This window comes from Vigna unguiculata, chromosome 6 (genome assembly GCF_004118075.2).
Source record: "Vigna unguiculata cultivar IT97K-499-35 chromosome 6, ASM411807v1, whole genome shotgun sequence".
NCBI classification, from domain to species: Eukaryota; Viridiplantae; Streptophyta; class Magnoliopsida; order Fabales; family Fabaceae; genus Vigna; species Vigna unguiculata.
Window position 1 is genome coordinate 14,863,689 of NC_040284.1, and position 20,901 is coordinate 14,884,589.

The 20,901-nt window shown below is 33.2% G+C and overlaps 1 non-coding gene across 1 annotated transcript; it reads right to left on the reverse strand.

Annotated features, from left to right (window-relative positions):
- Positions 1-5,835: 5,835 nt before the first annotated feature.
- LOC114189299 lies at positions 5,836-5,942 on the reverse strand. The gene has a single exon (XR_003605605.1). It is a non-coding gene; the product is annotated as a small nucleolar RNA R71 (small nucleolar RNA).
- Positions 5,943-20,901: the final 14,959 nt, after the last annotated feature.

Below are 20,901 nucleotides of genomic sequence, written 5' to 3' on the forward strand. Positions count from 1 at the left end.
TATCCATGCAAGTGCAAAGTTATCAAGAAAAAAGTGGTTGTTGTCTTTTACCATGAAAGTGTAAATCAATTCCAACTGAACATCATTCCAGCTAAAACATGACCTAAATCTGACCATGAAAGTATAAATCTAATTCACAGCAACAACGCACTCTATTTAGTCCCATTTCATATGCAATGCACAAACCAAAGATAAAATTTGAAGCATAGCCTTTAAATATGAAAGTGAGAATTAACCCACCATATAACAACAACTAATCAACACATGGCAGCAGAGAATTCAATCAGCAAAATTCTGGATTGTAAAAGCAATCAATTCACATATGGCAACAACAAACTAAATTGCAATAACAGTAGAATTTCTCAGCAAAAGTAATATGCATTAATGGAAATCTGTGACAGCAAAATCAATATGTAGTGATGCCAAACTGTGAAGATGAATACTACTTGTATGTTCAAATCAGATTTATATGCATTATAACCTCTGGACAAAATTGATGTTTAAAATACAGCATACCAAATCAACTCATAGTCCCACCAAGAATTTTAACTCAGCCACACACTCAAATCAATTCAACTTTAAAAGCAATGCAAAGATGCACTAAAGTATTCTCAAATGAAGATGAATGCATGAGAGGCAATGGTGAACATAGATTATAGAAGAGAACCAGAATGGCAACCATTGAATGGATGTCGTCTCACACTATTTAAGTGTAAATTAAGCCAACTATGCATGTGCAAATTCAGTTACTGCAAGGTATTGATGCAAACTATTCCAAACATGATGAATGCAATGTAAAAGATAATGCTAATGAGAGCTAGAAAATAAAGACATTTACAAACTACCACTAGAACTCATGAACAAAAGCTAACAACTGTAGTGGAGTAAAATTAAAGCAAGGATATAATGAAAAGCAAGTTGAAGATCAATCTCCAAATCAACATTTATTTCCTAATGATCACTTAAATGATGCTATGCTCAAGAAGACATCTTGATAAATAAGGCCCACTTTAGGGTACTTGGATTCCTACAACAGAATCACTAAAATGCATAACTTCATCCAATTCAATCATTTAGCAAAAACATTGATTTCAAGACAGCCACTAGAATACACACAAGCTATCCAAAAATCCCCTACAACCTCAAAAAGCCCCTAAGGACAATACATCTAAAATATTAACATCCTAGAGAAACACTGTTAACATGCATTATATGTTTATGACAATTACCAAAACAAGGTCATACACTATTTGTGCAGGTTAAAAAACTTGGAGAAGTTGTTAAAGACACTAAAGGAATTTCATTAAAACACTAGAATAGAGTCCATGAAAGTAAATAATACTCAACATTCTAGCCCCTAAATTATCACAATAGCAAATTGATACCATAGTGAGAGGTCAAACACAAGTATCAAGATTAAAATCCCTCGTTCATTGTCAATTGTAGGAATTGGACAAGAAATACTAGTTCTACATAGACATTAGGGAGATGCAAGGAATCCCCTTCCAAGACAATAACAAATACAGTTAATTCAAAGTTCAAAAACATTGAAGACTCATAATCATAACTGATCTAAATTTTATAATTTGTAATGTATCCATCCCAATTTTACAAAAACAAATGTTTGATCATACCATCATATCTTACCGGAAGAGTTAACTTTCTTCATAACACTAGTATCAAAGCCACCAGAAAATCTCCCACCTTTGCCTGATTTAAGAAGAAAACAAGATAAAATAATCACACATAAAAAATTCCTCACTTGAATAATGAATTGCTTAAACGAATGCCAACATTAGAAATTAAAGAAAAGACATTATTAAAAATTTAATAGAGATTACGAGGCACCCACGAAAAGAGTTGAAATATATACCACAATCAATCATTTGTCTTGAAAAAATATATTTTGTTAACTTTTTTTTCCAGCAAACACGAAAACTCTAAATCAAAGAAAGGAATATAAAAACTTACTATTGATAACCCTAAAACAAAGAAGAAGAAGGAAAAGGAACTCTATGATTTGTGATCGAAGATTTAGGTTTTGTAATTGAGAGTGGAATGGTGGAGTGAAATGAAATCAGAGCGGGATACGAGTAAATACATTTGGTACATTCGTTCGTGAATGTGTTTGTAGGAACAGAGGAATGAACGTGGGTTTGGGAGAACAAAAGAAGCAATTTGTGTTTGGATACAAAGGAAGGAGAGTGAATGGAGGGAGCCTATGTACGAGCTTGGGGTGAAGGATCCTTTTTGTAATAGCGAGCAACAGAGTTGGGAGAGGAGTTTATGGCACATGCTTCAATGGAATGAAGTGGAGAACGGGATATGAGAGGTGACTTTGGGAATAGAAGGGAATTGGGGATTAGGGTTCAAAGGATTTGGTGGCAAAGAAGGATAATAGTTAAAAAAAAATGAGAGGGATTTGATAAAAGAAAGGGGGGACTTAGAAAATTAGAAAGCGGGAAAAAAGATAAGGGGAAATTAGAATGCTACATAAGATGAAAAATATGACAAAAAAAATTGGTATCTAAATTGTTCACTGTAGTGATTAACAACTTTTGGGCACTAAAATTGGTTACTACTATTGTATTTTCTTGTAGTGTTTGACCTATAAATGTCAGATGTAAAAACCTCTTTTTACATCTGACACTCACAGTTCAAACATAAATATTGACCATTTCATATATCCTACATTAATATGCCTCTCTAACCTTACCATCCAAATGCTTTATCTTCTAATTCCCCTTTTTCCATTTGCTTCAAATCACAAAATTTGTAAACATTCAATAGAATTATGATTCCAATCCGAAAATGTCATGTTTAGCATTTTATGCTTCATCCACAACCAAGCATTAAATTTTGTCATACTAAAAGTTTCCTCAGCATCCACCTTGCCTTGTTTAATATTGTGTTATTTCTATGCCTTCAAACCTCTAAATTACTACTACCCATAATACCTTTCAGAATTTATTTTGTTTTTTATTTAGACTAACTAGAATATGTGTTGAAAGTGTACACAAGACATATTATGATGCACAAAACTAACACCTACCCACTTGTCATAGAGACCTCAAACGGACCTAGATATGCAGCAAGTACAAAACAGATTATTAGCATTCTCTTCCACTTGCTTACATAAATCACATTAGTATCTACTCACCCCAACCCCTCTATGGGCTAAATTTACCTTTGTTGGGATTTTATTGATCAACACTTTTCAAACCAAATATTGTGTTGCTTGTGAGGCCTTCACATCCCAAAAAGTATTGAACAAATTGGTATTGTTCGCTAACATAGTATTTTGCAATATATTGTATGCAAAACTTACTGTGAATTTTCCTTCATCTTCTTCCTTCCAAACCCAAGTATCCTCTCTATCTTTTACCTCCTGGTCTATTTCCCATACTCTTCTAACTTTTCTAACTCTTCTCCAGTTCAATTTCTAGACCCAATTACTCCATTCTCCCAACTGTCCAATAATTTTTCTTTACTTTGATATGACGTATAGTCTAGAAAATTTGTCGCAAAGTGATATTTCATTTATTTATTTATCCTCCTAAAATGTGTCTTGTTTCCTATACCTACTTAATACTATGTTATCGAAGTAGTTTTCATACTCCTAATCGATGTTATAATTCCTCCATCTCCATATCTAAAATAAATTTATTGAATTTTCCTCTTTGTCTTATATAATACAACTATTCCCTTCTCCACAGTTATTAATAATTACCAGATTCTTTTTTCCTACCTTTTTGAACTCTTCCCATATGCTAGTCTTTACGCAGGACAAATACATATTTATGACGTCATTTAAAAGTCAAAGTCAATTTGAATTAAAGATAAAGATAAGATTTAAAGATAAAACGTAATGGAATTTAAACAATAACTTAAATGAACATAAAATTAAAACAACACCATTTTAAAAAACTTAGGATAAAACCATGTCATTATAAAAACACGTCAACACTTTATTACATGTTTGGTAATAAAATATATACAAATTAGAAAAAATCATTGTAAGATATGAGGGAAAAAATTGATGATAAATTTTTAAATTAAAGATAATTAATTGATAGATTATACAATTCAGTTAATATAAAATTAAAAAGTGTTTAAGACTTTATATCGACCTATAAAAGAGACTTATAATTTTCTTAAACTTATTTAATATGAATATAATGATAGAAAGTTATAACTTATATTAATAATAATTTACGTTTGGTTTTTTAGGATAACCATTTATACTTACTCCAAAATCTCACAACAGTTCCCCTTCATCAAGCATGAGAACATTGGAAACTTCACTAACATGTACCTAAAACCCTAGAAAGTGGGTCCTCCTTCATATGTTGCGTAACATTTTTCTTATCTTAGTTTATCTTCTAAAATATAAGAAAAGGTTACGTCTCTTTCTCACTAGGGTTATGGTCAACTAATATTGTTGTTTCCTCTACCCCAAACTACTCACTTAACCTTCATCTTCTTGACGTGATTGATGCATTTGACTTATTCAATTGTTGTATTGCATAAAGTTGGTTGTTCACTAATCCAAGTGCGTTGATAGAACCATAACCGTACTGGTTTTAAGGCAATAGTTTGAAAAATAAAACTTAAGACGTGTTTTGTTTATATATATATATATATATATATATATATATATATATATATATATATATATATATATATATATCACTATATGAAAATCCTCTATTAATATTCAATTTTAGTGACAAAAAATTGTTAGTACTATAGTGACCAATTTACAAAATAAAAAATTATAATTAATCTCTAAAATTTTAGTTACCAAGATTTTGGCTACCAAAAAATTAGGGAGAAACAGTTAAAGGAGAAAGAAAATCACCTCAACAAAGGAGAGAACGTGGAAAAGATAAAAAAAGAGTGTTCATAGAGGAAACTTCTTCTTGCTCTCTATTTCGTCAGTGGCTTTGCCTATCGTTTGGAGTTTTTTTTCTTTTCATTATGTAGAACTAATTTCCTTTTGTTGGAGGATTGATGTAAGACTTTGGATTATAGGTTCTACTCTTTACATTTGATGTTCTGTTAATGTTCTTCATCTCAGTGCTCTGTTTATGGTTTTATCGTTTATTTATGAGCAATTTAACAATTTGAAAATTGGGGATTGTTTGCGATTATAAACAAGACAGGTTATATTATGTCACAATTGGGAAATTGGGCATATCTAATTAGTTTGCAATAGAGATGATTATTGATTTTTCATGATTTTATTGAATTTTTGTAAATTGACCTAAGAAATTTGTTAGAATCTTGTGTCTTTTAGTTGTTTATGCGAGGTACAATTGTAGAAAAAATCTTGCTTTTTGACCCAGGAATTGAACGTACTACTAGACGTAGTAGGAGTATCGCAAGAAAGAAGAAGCAAGAAAGAAAAGAAGGGTCATCAATTGTAAGAAAGAGCACACATCAACAATGGCTGAGGAACAACCTGCGAGGAGGACTCTACTTGACTATTCGATGCCAAATACTAATAATTACCAAGGGAGCATCGTGAGACCTCCTATTCAAGCCAACAATTCTGAAATCAAGCATGCACTCTTACAAGTCATCCAGCAGAATCAATTTGGAGATGCAGTTTCAGAGGATCCTAATTCTCATATGGAGAATTTTCTAGCCATTTGTGACACTTTGAAGATTAATGGAGTTTCAAATGATGCAATCCGCTTGAGGCTTTTTCCTTTCTCATTACGGGATAAAGCTAAAAGTTGGCTTCAAACACAACCTTAAGGCAGTATTTCTACATGGGAAGATATGGTTACAAAATTTGTAACCAAATACTTTACTCCATCCAAGTCAGCGAGAATGAGGAATGAAATCACTACTTTTGTACAGCAAGAAACCAAATCTCTTTACAAGGCTTGGGAAAGGTATAAGGAGCTACTAAGGAAATGTCCACATCATTCTTTACCAGATTGGTTGCAAGTCCAAATATTCTATAATGGTCTTGCACCATCTTTTAAAGCAAATCTGGATGCGGCAAGTGGAGGATCGTTTAATTTGAAAACACATGAGGAAGCTTTGGAGACTCTTGAGTTAATGGCAAGTAATATCACTACAAGAAAAATGACTTTAGGCAACGGACCAAAAACCATGGCCTAAAGTAAAAAAACCGTGGCCTGAAGATTAGACAACGAATTGGCAATGGATTTGCAGTTGTTGCGTAGGTGGTCGTGGCCTATACTAGAGGCAACGATTTTTTTCCATTTAGGCCAGGAAATTCGAAAACCGTTGCTTATTATGCAATAATTAAAAAACGTTGCCTAAAATGTTCCAATAGACAACAGTTTTTCGGCCAACATAATGCAACAATTTTTTTCATGTTGCTTATTTCTATAGGCCACGTTTATGAAAGTGTGGAACAAAATAGATTTGTTTAAACAAGGCTTATAAAAATTGAATGATATAAAGTAATTTAAAATATAATTTTAATTTTATCTATACATTTTGACAATACTATTTTAAATGAAATATTAATAACTTTATTTGAACAATATTAATTAAAATATATTTATTCTATTAAAATAGTAGAAAAAAAATAAAATAGATTAAATAAGACACTTCTAACATATAATATGGAATTGAAAATTTTCATATATTGCAAAATTATATTGTAATATTGTGTACAATTCCATATGTAAAAATGATTACAACTAATTAAAAAGTATTATGTTCTCCAAAAAAGAAAAGGTACAATTTATCTTGCACTTTCATTCCTCTTCATTTTCATATACCATTTGGATTTTTTATCATTCTTCATCCTCTTGATCTTCACCAACATCCTGAAACCAAAAAAAAAAGTTCAATTTAGTGCCACTGCTTGCCCAAATGACACAAAAGCTGACGTGATACACATCCCAAAAAACTTCAAGTTTGACACTTAGTGCTTATTAATTTCTGAAGGGTTGACCTCTTTATTAATTTCTGAAGGGTTGACCTCTTTCATCCCACCATTCAATCTGTCTATAATTTTTCTGTGCATCTCCTGCAAAATTTTCAATATGTAACCACAAAACAGTTTTATTCAAACAAATAACAGAAAGTATACTATAAAACTAAACTTACAGACTTCAGAACAAAGACAACCTTAACAACAAGCAAAACTGCATCATTAGCAGTCTTCATGGAGTCATCTAGTGTCAACAAGTCTGATGAAGGATTATCTTGTTCCTTTCTAAGATTATTGAATATGGTGTGAGTTGATTAAGAAAACTTAGTGAAATCTCCACTGGACATTAAGATAGCAAGCTATCTAGATGTGAAGGTTCCTTTCATAAAGCTCAAGAGAAGAAGATGATGGATTGATTCAAAATGAAAAGGAAATGGAAAGCACATAAACCACAGAAAACCAAGAACAATTAAAGGAAGAAGAAAACATAAAATGGAAAGGAAAGAAATGGTAAAAATGTGAGAAGCACGCCACTACAAGGTTAGGCTAGAAGCCATGGCAACCTTGAAGATGAGTGGATGTGTGCCGCCACTTGCTATGCAAGATAAGGCTTAAAAGTATTCACTCCCAAGGGAGGAAACTCTCACAAATGGTTGAGACACAAGAGTGTTTTTACTTCAAAATGTTCAACCCTTTTACAAGTGGTAGAGCACCCCTTAAATAGAAAAGTTTAGGGGCCTCTAAGAAAATAAAAGATACTTAAGGATGTCTCTACAAAAACCTAACCCTAGCTTCTAGAAACTAGGTCAAATAAGGTTACAAAATGAGAGACAAAAGAGCTAACTATGGTGTGTGCAAGGCTAATTTCGTTCTAGCACTAAAGGAGACCAAGAAGGTGTCTCATATGTCTCCAAAAGTGGTCAAAGTGTGCTAAAAACAAAGGAGACCAAAGGTACATAGGTACACTTGTTTTATGCCTTTTACTTTATGCTTTATGTCTTTGTTTTACTCTCTCCTCCACATCATTTATGTTCCCCAATCACCATGCGCCACCTAGCATTTCTTTCTTACTCCTAATTAACCTACAAAGAAAATAAGCATAGATTAACATGTTGGCTTAAGTCAAGTCAACTATAGTCAACAAGTCAAACCTAGTCAAAGGTCAACAAGTCAACTAAAGTTGATTCAACTAAGTCAACTTAGGGAATAAAAAATAACAAACACAAATGAAAGGGATGAAGGATTAGTGAACTTCCTTTCTAAACATGCTTAGTCTTCTTAAGCATGTGTCTTCATCCTTGGTTGGGGTCAATCCTTCATCATCCTCCCCCCCTTGGAGAGAATTTGACAACAAATTCTTTAAGCCTTTGTAGATGGAGCTTGACTTGATTTGGGGGAGGATTTGCACCTCCTTTTTATGAGCTCTTGTTCCATCCTTTCTAAAGGTATTACCCCTAGCTTTGGTTAGGCCATCTTTATTTTCTAGGCTACTCTTCCTTTCTTGTTTGTGCTTTGGGTCTTCCTTTTTGGCTTGAGAAGAGAAGGAAAGGTGATGCACATCTTGCTTTGGAAGAAGTTTTTTGTAGGCAAGTAACACCTTGGTGAAAGCTTGCCCCTTTTGTTTTTCTTCTTTATCTTTTCTTATTATATTTCTATCCTTATTAACTTCTTGAGGTGATAGAGGTTGTAAAGTGGTCTTTTTCCCATTTATGAAGAAAATGTATTGGTTGGTATGACCATCATGTAAAGTTTGTTTATCAAATTGTCATGACCTACCTAGTAAGATATGTGACTTCCATGGGAACAACATCACAAAGCACCTCATCTTTGTAGCTTCCTATAGAGAAGTTGATATGGACTTGTTTATTGACATCTATTTCTCCCTTTTTACTTATCCAAGCAAGCTTGTAGGGCTTAGCATGAGGAATGGTCTCTAAGCTAAGCTTTTCCACCAACCTTGTGCTAGCTACATTGGTACTACTTCCTCCATCAATAATTAGAGAGCAAACCCATTTGTTAATTTTGCATCTAGATTGAAAAATGTTTTCTCTTTGAGTTGGCTCAAGCTCACTTTGATCTTGACCTATCATGCGCCTTAATAACATAGGATCTTTCTCAAAAATTTTAGTTTTACTAGAGGAAGAAGATTCTTTTGAAAGAGAATGGGGAGATGAGTGTTCACTTTCAACATCATTACTCTTCTTTAAGATCATGGTCCTCTTGGTTGGGCAATTTAAAGCAATGTGATTATAACCCAAACATTTAAAACATTTAATGGAACTTGATCTTGGAGAAGTGGAATGGTGAATGTGATCACTTGGTGACTTACTTTTACTTGATGGTTGTTGATGAGAGTTAGAAGGGAACTTATCATGTTTCTTTTTATCCTTTCCCTTCCATGAGTGACTAAAGTAGTGGTTGAGTGAGTAACTCTTCCTTGCCATTCTTTTTCTTTTCAATTGAATTTCAATGTGAGTGATGAAGAGGTGGTTCAATGTGCACATCAATTAGAAGTTCTTAAGCCTTTATTTAGTTCTGCCAGAAGAGTAAAAGACCTTAACAGAAATGAAGGTGGAGGAAACGAGACATCCAAGGTAGAATTAAAACAACTTTCTTCTCACCTTAAATACAATTTTTTATATTAGACAATGCTCAATCATGTCATTATAAGCAATGAACTTACCGTTGTTGAGGAAGAAGAGCTTGTAAAGGTGTTGAGGGAGCATAAATTTGCTATAGGTTGGCAAATTGATGATTTACAAGGTATTAGTCCTATGGTGTGCATGCATAAAATTTATTTGGAAGAGAACTTCAAACCTATCCGTCAACCACAAAGAAGGATCAACCCCACAATGAAGGACGTGGTAAGGAAAGAAGTGATCAAGCTATTAGACACAGACATTATTTATCCAATTTCTGATAGTGAGTGGGTGAGCCCGATTCATGTGGTGCCTAAGAAAGGTGGGATGATAGTTGTGAAAAATGAAAAGAATGAACTCATTCCCACAAGAAAAGTGACTAGGTGACACATGTGCATTGACTATAGAAGACTTAATCAAGCCACAAGGAAGTACCATTTTCCACTCCCATTTATAGATCAAATACTTGAGAAATTGGCTAGACATAACTACTACTGTTTTCTAGATGGCTATTATGGTTACAACCAAATATTCATGGCTCCTGAAGATCAAGAGAAGACAGCATTTACATGCCCTTATGGAGTCTTTGCATACAGAAGGATATGCTTTGGTCTCTACAATGCACCTACAACATTTCAAAGGTGTATGTATTCCATTTTCTCCTATTTGGTTGAAAATTGCATTGAAATTTTTATGGATGATTTTTCTGTATTTGGCTCTTCATTTGATTCTTGCCTATCTAATTTGATCTTAGTGTTGAAAAGATGTCAAGAAACTAATTTAGTGCTAAATTGGGAAAAATGTCAATTTATGGTAAAGGAGGGTATTGTTCTTGGTCATCAATCTTTTGCAAAAGGCATTGAGATAAATAAAGCAAATTTAGTGCTAAATTGAAATTTTCATGGATGATTTTTCTGTATTTGGCTCTTCATTTGATTCTTGCCTATCTAATTTGACCTTAGTGTTGAAGAGATGTCATGAAACTAATTTAGTGCTAAATTGAGAAAAATGTCAATTTATGGTAAAGGAGGGTATTGTTCTTGGTCATCAAATTTTTGCTAAAGGCATTGAGATAGATAAAGCAAATTTAGTGTTAAATTGAAATTTTCATGGATGATTTTTCTGTATTTGGCTCTTCATTTGATTCTTGCCTATCTAATTTGACCTTAGTGTTGAAAAGATGTCAAGAAACTAATTTAGTGCTAAATTGGGAAAAATGTCAATTTATGGTAAAGGAGGGTATTGTTCTTGGTCATCAAATTTCTGCTAAAGGCATTAAGATAGATAAAGCAAAGGTGGAAATAATTGAACAATTACCTCCTCCATTGAATGTAAAAGGGGTAAGGAGTTTTTTAGGATATATAGGTTTTTATAGGCGGTTTATTAAAGATTTTCTAAAATTGCAAAGCCGATGACAAACCTTCTTGAGAAAGAAGCTCCTTTTGTGTTTGATGATGCATGTTTGCAAGCATTCATAACTTTAAAGAAACAACTTGTCTCTCTACTCCTATAATTACAACACCTATATGGTCTTTACCATTTGAACTTATGTGTGATGTTAGTGATTATGTTGTGGGTGTTGTATTAGGACAGAGAAAAGACAAAGTGTTTCATGTTATTTATTTATTATGCCATTCGTGTATTAAATGAGGCTCAAAAGAATTATGCCACGACTGAGAAAGAATTGTTTGCAACAGTGTTTGCTTTTGATAAATTTAGATCCTATCTTGTGGGATCTAAAGTTATTGTTTACACTGATCATGCTGCTTTGAGGTATTTGTTTACTAAGCAGGATGCCAAGCCACGATTAATCCGTTGGATTCTCTTGTTACAAGAGTTTGACTTGGAAATTTGAGATAAGCAAGGGAGGCAAAATTTAATAGCTGACCACCTTTCAAGACTGAAGATTGGTGGGGATGATGCTCGAGAAATACAACCTATTTCAGAGGAGTTTCCAGATGAGAAGTTACTAGCCATTACTTCTTTGCCATGGTTTGCGGACTTTGCTAATTTTAAAGCAACTGGTATAGTTCCTCTGACTTTTCAGCAGAGAAAGAAATTCGTTCATGATGTTAAAGGTTATTTCTAGAGAAATTCGTTCATGATGTTAAAGGTTATTTCTAGGATGATCCTCTAAATTGTTTAGAAGATGTGGTGATGGTATCATTAGGCGATGTGTTCCTGAGAATGAGTTTGAGAGTATCCTTTTGCATTGTCATGGATCCGATTATGGTGGGCATTTTAGTGTTGAGAGAACAACTTCTAAAGTTTTACAAAGTGGCTTCTATTGGCCTATTCTCTTTAAAGACGCTTGTGGTTTTATTGAGAAGTGTGACATATGTCAAAGGGTAGGAAATATTTCAAAGAGAAATGAGATGCCTCTAAACAACATTCTGGAAGTGGAAATTTTTAATGTCTGGGATATTAATTTTATAGGGCCATTTTCGTCCTCTTTTCCAAACTATTACATTTTAGTTGCAGTGGATTATGTGTCAAAGTGAGTGGAGGCTAGGGCATTATCATCAAATGATGCTAAAGTGGTAATGTCTTTCATTAAGAAACACATATTTTCTAGATTTGGGGTGCCAAGAGCAATCATTAGTGATGGAGATTCACATTTCCATAATAAGAAATTTGCAGCACTTTTGTGGAAATATGGTGTTAACCACAAGATCGCTACTCCTTACCATCCACAAACTAGTGGGCAAGTGGAAATTAGATGATGTACTTTGGGCTTACCGTATAACTTTTAAAACTCCTATTGTAATGTCTCCATATCAACTGGTGTATGGGAAATCATGTCATTTATCGGTGGAATTAGAACACAAAGCATTTTGGGCTATTAAATTCTTGAATTTCGATTTGAAGATTGCAGGAGAGAAGAGATTATTGCAATTGGATGAGTTGGATGAATTTAGACTTCAAGCCTATGATAATGCTAGCATTTTTAAGGAAAGAACAAAAAAATGGCATGATAAAAGAATTGTGCATAGAGAGCTTACACCAGAACAACATGTGTTATTATACAATCACTACAAGAAAATGTCTTATTAGTAACCAATTTTAGTAACTAAAAGTTATTAGTCACTATAGTGACCAATTTAGATACCATTTTACAAAATTAAAATTTATTGGTTACTAAAATAGTCACTAATATAAATAAAAAATTATAATTGGTCACTAAATTTGTCACTAATTAATTAGAGACCAATTTAGTAACTAAGTTATTTTGGTAGCCAAAACTTAGGTAGCTAATTTTTAGTGACCAGTTTTCTTTAGTAGCCAAAACTATGGTAGCTAATTTTAAAAACAAATTTAGTGACCAATTATAATTTTTTATTCATAATAGTAACTATTTTAGCAACCAATATTTTTTTTATTTTGTAAACTTGTATCTAAATTAGTAATTATAATAACTAACAACTTTTGGTCACTAAAATTAGTTACTAATGAAGCATTTTCCTGTAGTGAATACTAGGCTCAAATTGTTTCCTGGTAAATTAAAGTTCAGGTGGTTTGGTTCGGTTGTTGTGAGACAAGTATTTCCCTTTGGTATAGTTGAAACTTCAGACATCAATTCAAAAAGAAGTTTTAGAGTGAATGGTCAAAGATTGAATGTGTATGTTGGTGATGTTTTTGAAAAAAAATGTGGCTAATGCTGCATTAATATCACCATAAACCAGATACTGAATGAGTACTCTTCTATTTCAAAAAAAAAACAAAAAAATAAATGAAGAAGGGGATTACAGCAGCGCGAGAAGGGTAATTATTTTTCACCCACCAAATCCCTAAGGGCCCCTACTTTTCTCGTCCAATTCGTCTTCCCTTGCTCTGCTTAAATTTTCACTCTGCTCACTCACGTCTTTGCCTTTGTCCCGTCCACCGGCCACTGTCTCCGTCTCCAACAATGCATCGTTCCAGCCGCCTCCTTTCGACCAGGAAGCTGCCCGCTCTGCTAAAGCCTCTATGCCTATCCCCGTGAGCTCATCTCAGTCTTCGCAACCTCAACTTTCTCTGGAACCTCGACCCACTCCAGAATCTCGAGCCCCTCTAGAACCTCGAGTATCTTCAAAATCTCGAGCATCTCTAGAACCTCGACCCTCTCTTGTACTAAGTCGTGCGACTTCCGCGTATTCTCAGACGGTGGACAGGTCTACCGGCACAAGAAAACAGAGGCATTCTTCTTCCTCTACGGACAATGACCATGGTATTGTCTTCCAAAATGAAGAACATAAACTTAGGTATGCTTCTCTTATCAAGCAGGTGATTATCCCTACTCGGTATATTTATGAGAATACTTTGACTACATTGGAGATGTTAGACGAAATGACGGCAATATTGAGAAAAATTGGTTGGGCCACTTTTATCAACTTGAAAAACCTTGCTTATGAGAGAATTACTCTTGAATTTCTTAGTTTTGTGAGCGCAGATATTTTGCAGGGAAAGAATTGCATAGAGGGGTTGATTAGGTTCCGATTGCATAACACCAATTATACTCTTGTGTTGGCTGAGTTGAATGCTATTTTTGGGTTTCTTAGCGGTGGTGAGAGGAGGTATCCTCGTATTTTTAATGAACATGCCTTTTGGTGCCGTTTATCTACTGCTAGTCAATTTGTTTCACCAGATTCCAAGGAATCCTATATTCATCACCCATGTTTTCGTTATGCTCATCGATTATTAACTCATACATTGTTTGCCCGGGGTGATAGCACTATTGTTGTAAGGAAATCTAAGTTGTTATTTATGTGGAGTATGGTCAATGATTTTCACTTAGACTTAGGTGCATGGTTGGCTTGTCAACTCACTAAGGTTGGGAAAGCCTCCTCATGAAACATAGCAATTGATGGGCTGAGCATGACTATTGCTCTCCATTTCAAAATTCCCTTGGAGGATGATAAGCCAATTTCGAGGACATCTTATATTGATCTTGATATGGTTGTCAACAATGACATGTTGGTTAAACGAGATGGTCAATATTGTTTGATGATGAATTCTATAGAAGGCATGGCACCTCAACCTTTACCTAATCATGCCTTTACTATAGTATATGGGAGAGAGAGACATGTGGTCATTCTCGACTTCTGATGCACGCCATTCCTCTCCTCCTCCACTTTTACCGCCCTCTAGGGTGCCATCAAGAATTGCAGATCCTCATGCTGAGGCGTTTACCTGTATCCATCAGTCCCTTACTAAGCTCCACTTGCAACAACAATGTCATTACAATGAGTTCGAGAAATTCTGAGATAGTCAACTTCTCAATCAGCAACATGTGGAGCAATTGCTCCATGACACTATGGCTTTGCTCCGCCACCACCATTAGTATTTTTGTGAGTATATCCCTTCCTTTCTTAATTGTTTTGTTTATGTTAAGGACAACTTAAACATCTAAGCTTGGAAGGGTCAATTGCATGTTAGTTGTTTCCAATCAAAGACTTAATCAATAAGAAATATAAGAGTCAAGGATTAGGGTGAGTTCATTACAACTTAATCTGCACATCTATAAATATCATGGTGTGCAAGAAATCCCTCCCAAATTATTATTGATGAGTGCATTTTTATACACTTTTAGAATATACTTAACGTAAAAATTCTTGAATTATAATTGAGTTTAAATTCATTAATTGTTTTAACTGGTATTTTTTTCTATATAGATAAAATGAGCCTTAAATAAAATTATACATTAAAAGTAACTTCTTAAGTGACAATATATGTTCTAGGTAGAAAAAATACACTTAACGCTCTAGCTAGACAAATCTATTTAAAGATTCTAGTATGTTGAAATTTCCCTAGACGATGTTATGAACTGTATAGGAACTGAATTTTGATGAATTGCATACACTAGTGCAGAGAAGGGAAATGACAGCGGTTATTTTTAGCCTTTTGCTTCAGGTCCGCAACCGAGGTATATACGGCCGAGGTAAAAAGGTAGTACTTTATGCCTCGGTTACAAACCCAAGGCATATTTAATATTTACCGCCTCAGTTTTCTCATAACCGAGGCCTAATGGGTATCAAAAATTCAAAAAATAAAAGAAAATTTAATACTCTTTCTGCCTCAGTTTTGTTTTAACCGCGGCAGAAAGTTACATTAACTACCTTGGGTCTGTTTCAACTGAGGCATATGACATTTAAAAAAAAATTCGAATAGTTAAAAATTCGAATAGTTTTCCTATTCCATGATGGTGAACATACAACATTTCTACGTAAACTTCCACCTCCAGTCCTGTTGGGAATAATTTGATCCTTCGCAGCAACAAAACAAGCTTGTCCCTGAATTGGAATCTATTTTATAGTGATGCAAGAAAGATTGAGATTATAATGAAAGAAAATGATACATTTGTTGAGTGGTGATAGCAGAATATTAAAAGGTGCAAAGTCAATAGAACATGCCTTTTGGAAGCCATCAAGGATCGCCATCATCATAATATCGGTTCATCTCCTCCCTGCTTCATACTTCTTTATTGAATTCACCTGCAGCAGCTTAAACAAAGAAATAGTCACATCAAGTTTATACACAAACAAATTAGTACTTTCAAAGTTATTCAAATTTTGTTGAACTTAGATATTAATAACTTTTTACAAATATTAAATGTTAAGTATCACTTCCTAGAAACCACAAGAAGTTCAATAGTCTCCACAAGGCCATGATTCCAGTGATAGTTTCTCGCAAGGCATCACTCTGAAGCTTACTCCACAACAAAAATATAGAGGAGAAAACTCACTCCAATAGTTCAGTAAATGCGAATTGTTCAGTTAACAGAAAAAATGAATAATGTACAAAATGAATAATGTACAGGAGTGCAAAATACTCTGTACAGTTATACTGACACATTGAAATTGAACACTTTTCTAGAACCAAAGAACATCAAAACCCATATGAAAATTGGAAGCTAACCTGAGACTTAGACCATGAGAGATCAAGAACATCATGTAGATGTCCCTGAAAGGAGCAAACTGGTTTGTCAGTGAGTGCAAACACGGTCTGCGGCACGACAAACTAGTCGAGGCTCAAGGACTTCTTACTCACGCTGGACCTTCCCTTCCGCTTCCTCTCCACATCCCTGAGCTGAGACAGCATTGCTGCAGCCGTCGGTTCCGGTGACCCATTCACCACCAAAAACATATTCACACTCCCCCCATCCTCCCCCTTCTCCCTATCGAGCAGCAGCAGCTCCCCCTTCCTCTCCCCCTCCACCACCTGCCACACATGAAAAAGCATAAGAAATAGGGAGGAAAACGGTGAACAGAAGCAAATGAAAGAAAAAAGTAAAGGCACCTCATCTTTTCCAATCAGCGGATAAGGATCTCAAAACGCTGTGAAGAAAAAAATTAGACAGACAAAATGGTTATCTGGTGGAGCAGAACAAAGAGAGACAAAACCCCAATGGCAAACGTTCAAAGTAGAGAAAATACCTAAAGCCGATAACCCTAACTAGGTCATGCGGCAGTGGCAGTGCACGGCTCCTCGATGGTGCAACAACAATGATGGTTGGTCGAAGAAGAAGAAGCCACAATGGCGCCGGAAACCTCCTCGACAGTGCAGGCGATGCAGTGGCGGTGCGGTGCAAGCGACGAAATGATGGCCTAGCACGTCGGAGGTGTGTGGGATAGCTCGGAGCTGCGCTGGACGTCAGAGAAGATGAAAGATTGCAAAAGTGCGCCGCTGCACAACAAAGAAATGGGGTTTTTTAACCCTACAAAGGGTCACTACTGCCTCGGGTAGCAGCTGGACCGAAGCATATTGTCTCACTACTGCCTCAGTTAAAAAAAGATCTGAGGCATATTGCTTCAGTAAAAAAAAATCAAATTATGGGTCAACACAGTGGTCAAATTTTTTTTAAGCGATATGTCTCAGTTAGTATAACAACCGAGGCATAAAAGATGACTTTAATTACAAAAATGCCACTGCGTGCTTATATACAGCGGGTGCGTAGAAACCGAGACATATACTGCGATGTAAAAGGTTTAAAATGCACTAGTGATAGATATTTTCTAAGCACTCTGGCATGTGTTTTGACTATAAATTGTTTATAGAAGATTAAATGATGAATTGACTAATGACTATATAGACGATGCAATCATGATTAAATTAGAGATTTTCAAGTAACTAAGGAAAGTTGAGATCATAAGCTTGAAGAATAAATAAAGTGTTTTTAAAGATGGAAACGAGAAGATGACATAAGACAAGTTGTTTAGCCATCATATTGTTGAAGTTGTCTAGTGATTGCATCATTTGATGCTTGTATTGCTCAAGTCATTACATTGTTAGACTTATCTAATACGCTTTGCTAAAATCATCTACTAAGTGTTGCACCAGAATCGTTTGATTAACTCATCTACTAGCTTACTCGTATGATATTTTTGTCTTATGTGTATCATCTGGAAGACCTCATCTACCATATATCATTTAACACGTTGGGGCCCATTGGATCATATACTAAATTTTTGTGAAATAAAGCTATTGTTAAGGTTATTATTTTCACAAGAGTGTGGCACTTCTTGACACCAAATAATGTTGTTTATTAAATTTAGTATTTTGTGAACTTAAACTTATTTTAATCTCTTAAATCTATGCACAAAATCCAAACAAAACTGATCAAAGTGAAGCTCTATTACACGTTAAGTTCTACAATTGAAGTAGTTAGTATAGATATTCAGTGTATATGAGCAGTAATTAAAGTTCATCCAAAATTGTTATAAAAGGCGAGCTACAGTGAAACAAAATTCATCATCCACCAATGAATCCATCCCTATCCATAGCATTCCATCATCATTCTCATCACTTTATGCTTCAAGTAGTCTTCCACATGGAAGGCTAAACCTTTTTGGCTGATTCTCTTGTAATTTCATAGTGGATTATGAGGTTATAGACAATAAATGTGTTGTTCTTTAATTTTCTTCAATAGAGTATATTTTGTTTATTCTTTTTGAGTTCTGATTTATGTTTTTAGGATTGTCTTAATGCTTGTTGGTAATTCAATCTTAATCTTTAATTAGATTTCTTGTCAATTTTTTTTATTTTGATAATCTTTTTAAGTAAGTGAAAATGTAAATATTCACATGGAGGTGTTTGGAACATGTGTAGTGTAAAAGGAAACTTAATTGTACACGCTTGGAACAAATGAAGTGTTAATGTATGCTCATTTGTATGGTTGGAATAATCGAAGGACTAAATTAATTAATTAATTCTAGTTTAATTGATTCAAACTTTTATAATTGTTTTCTTGATAAAAAAAGTAGAAGAATAAATTAATACTTTATTCATAGTCTTAAATCATCAATAAATATCATGATTTGGTGCTTCATCTTCTTCCTCTTCCTTTTCTTCTTTATTCTTATATTTTTCTTTCCTTTTTCTTTTCACTCATCTCTAATTAATTTATATCAAATATTTTGTTGGATTTGGCAAAGAAATTTAACAATTATTTACCAAAAAATTAAAAAAATCAATTACCCACACATTTACTAACGATTTTTCAAAAAGAATTCAATCACCGATGGATTAAAAAAAATCATTTCTAATGAGTTTATGGCAAATTTAACAAAAAATCAACTACCAACATATTTTACCATGAAATAGTGAAAGCCCAAAGCGAAAATTTTGACACCTATTTTACTGATGGGATTTACTGATAAAATTATCCATTAGTACTAAAAATTCTAAATTACTAACAAATTTAATATTGACGAATATTTCAGTCAATAATAAAAATTTTAATTTACCAATAAATTCATTATCGATGAATATTTTTTTAATAATTAAAATTCAAAATTCTGTCGGTAAATTTAGCTTTACTGACAAATTTTTTCTCTATTGAGAAAATTTTATCGCCAAAATTTGTTTGTAATAGTACTTTGATGATGAGTAATCATATGAGATGAAATATGGTGAAGCACACTAAAATAAACATGTTTTTTGTTCAGTTATATATTTATTTTATTTTAATTAGCTTAATCTATCATATGATTGTTTTGATTTCCTATTGCGATTGTTTTAATACAAAAGGAAAGGATAATGTAGATTTTGATGACTACCTAGTCCACAACCGCCTTACTTGATTTTGAATTTTCAAAATCTAAAAAATTATTTAGTTTAGATTCAATCAAAATTCAATTAAGTGGGATGAATTTAAAATCTAAAAATGTGGATATAAATCTAGGATAAATCCATTAAAATGAACTTAAAGCAATATAAATTTGATTTATAAATTAGATCTAAAAATTTGGATAGTTTTTCATCACCTTAATCTGAAGTTAGGTAATATTTGATACACATATATGTATGAAAGAGATGAGTGTGAATATGTATGTATGAAAGAGATGAGTGTGGATAATAGAGTGTGAATGAATGAAATGAGTATAATTTATATAAAGAGTAAGTGAGAAAATTTGTGAATAAAGAAATTTGTGAACTTTAAACATAAACTTTTGAATTAAATAATTATTATTCGTTGTCATTAAAACGCATAGATTGATATATTATATAAATTAGGGTCAAGCTGACAACAACAAAACCAAATTTAAAAGATGTTATATTTTATCAATCAAATCAATATTAACTTAAATAAATAACAAAATAAATAAAACTAACATCTGATACCATAAATAAAAATAAATATTAAAAAAAATTGTCAACTTGATCGAACTTAACCTTATTCATATTTGATATTTATTTTAATTAGATTTGCTTAACTTATTAACTTATGTTAGTTGAACACTAACATAAATAAATTTAAAAAAATGGTTAAATATGTTTTTGGTCCCTCAAGTTTCAGTGAATTTTGGAATTAGTCCCTCATTAAAACTTTATACCAATTTAGTCCTTCATCTTTTAAAATGCTTGAATTTAGTCATTTTAACCAAATTTTATTAAGTTTATTTGACGTTTCAAGCATATTTCATGATAGTATTTAAGTTAACATTGAAGCAAAAATGTGTTAAACAATATAAATAATTTAAATATTATCATGAAATGCGCTTAAAACGTCAGATAAACTTAATAAAATTTGATTAAAAAGACTAAATTCACGCATTTTGAAAGATGAATGACTAAATTGGTCAAAAGTTTTGATGAGGGACTAATTCTAAATTTCGCTGAAACTTGAAGGACCAAAAACATATTTAACCCTTAAAAAAAAGAGTTAAAAACGGTTAATATTGTTGACCAATTCAACTTTATTAGCATCAACTAAGAAGACATTATTCCAAACTCTAAAACAAATATTGATTTATTAAAAAAAATTAAAAATAGTTATATGAAGTTAGAGTACACGAAGTTAAAAATATTGTTACAATCGATTTAATCAACTCCAATAATATCACAATTTCTCCTACACAAATA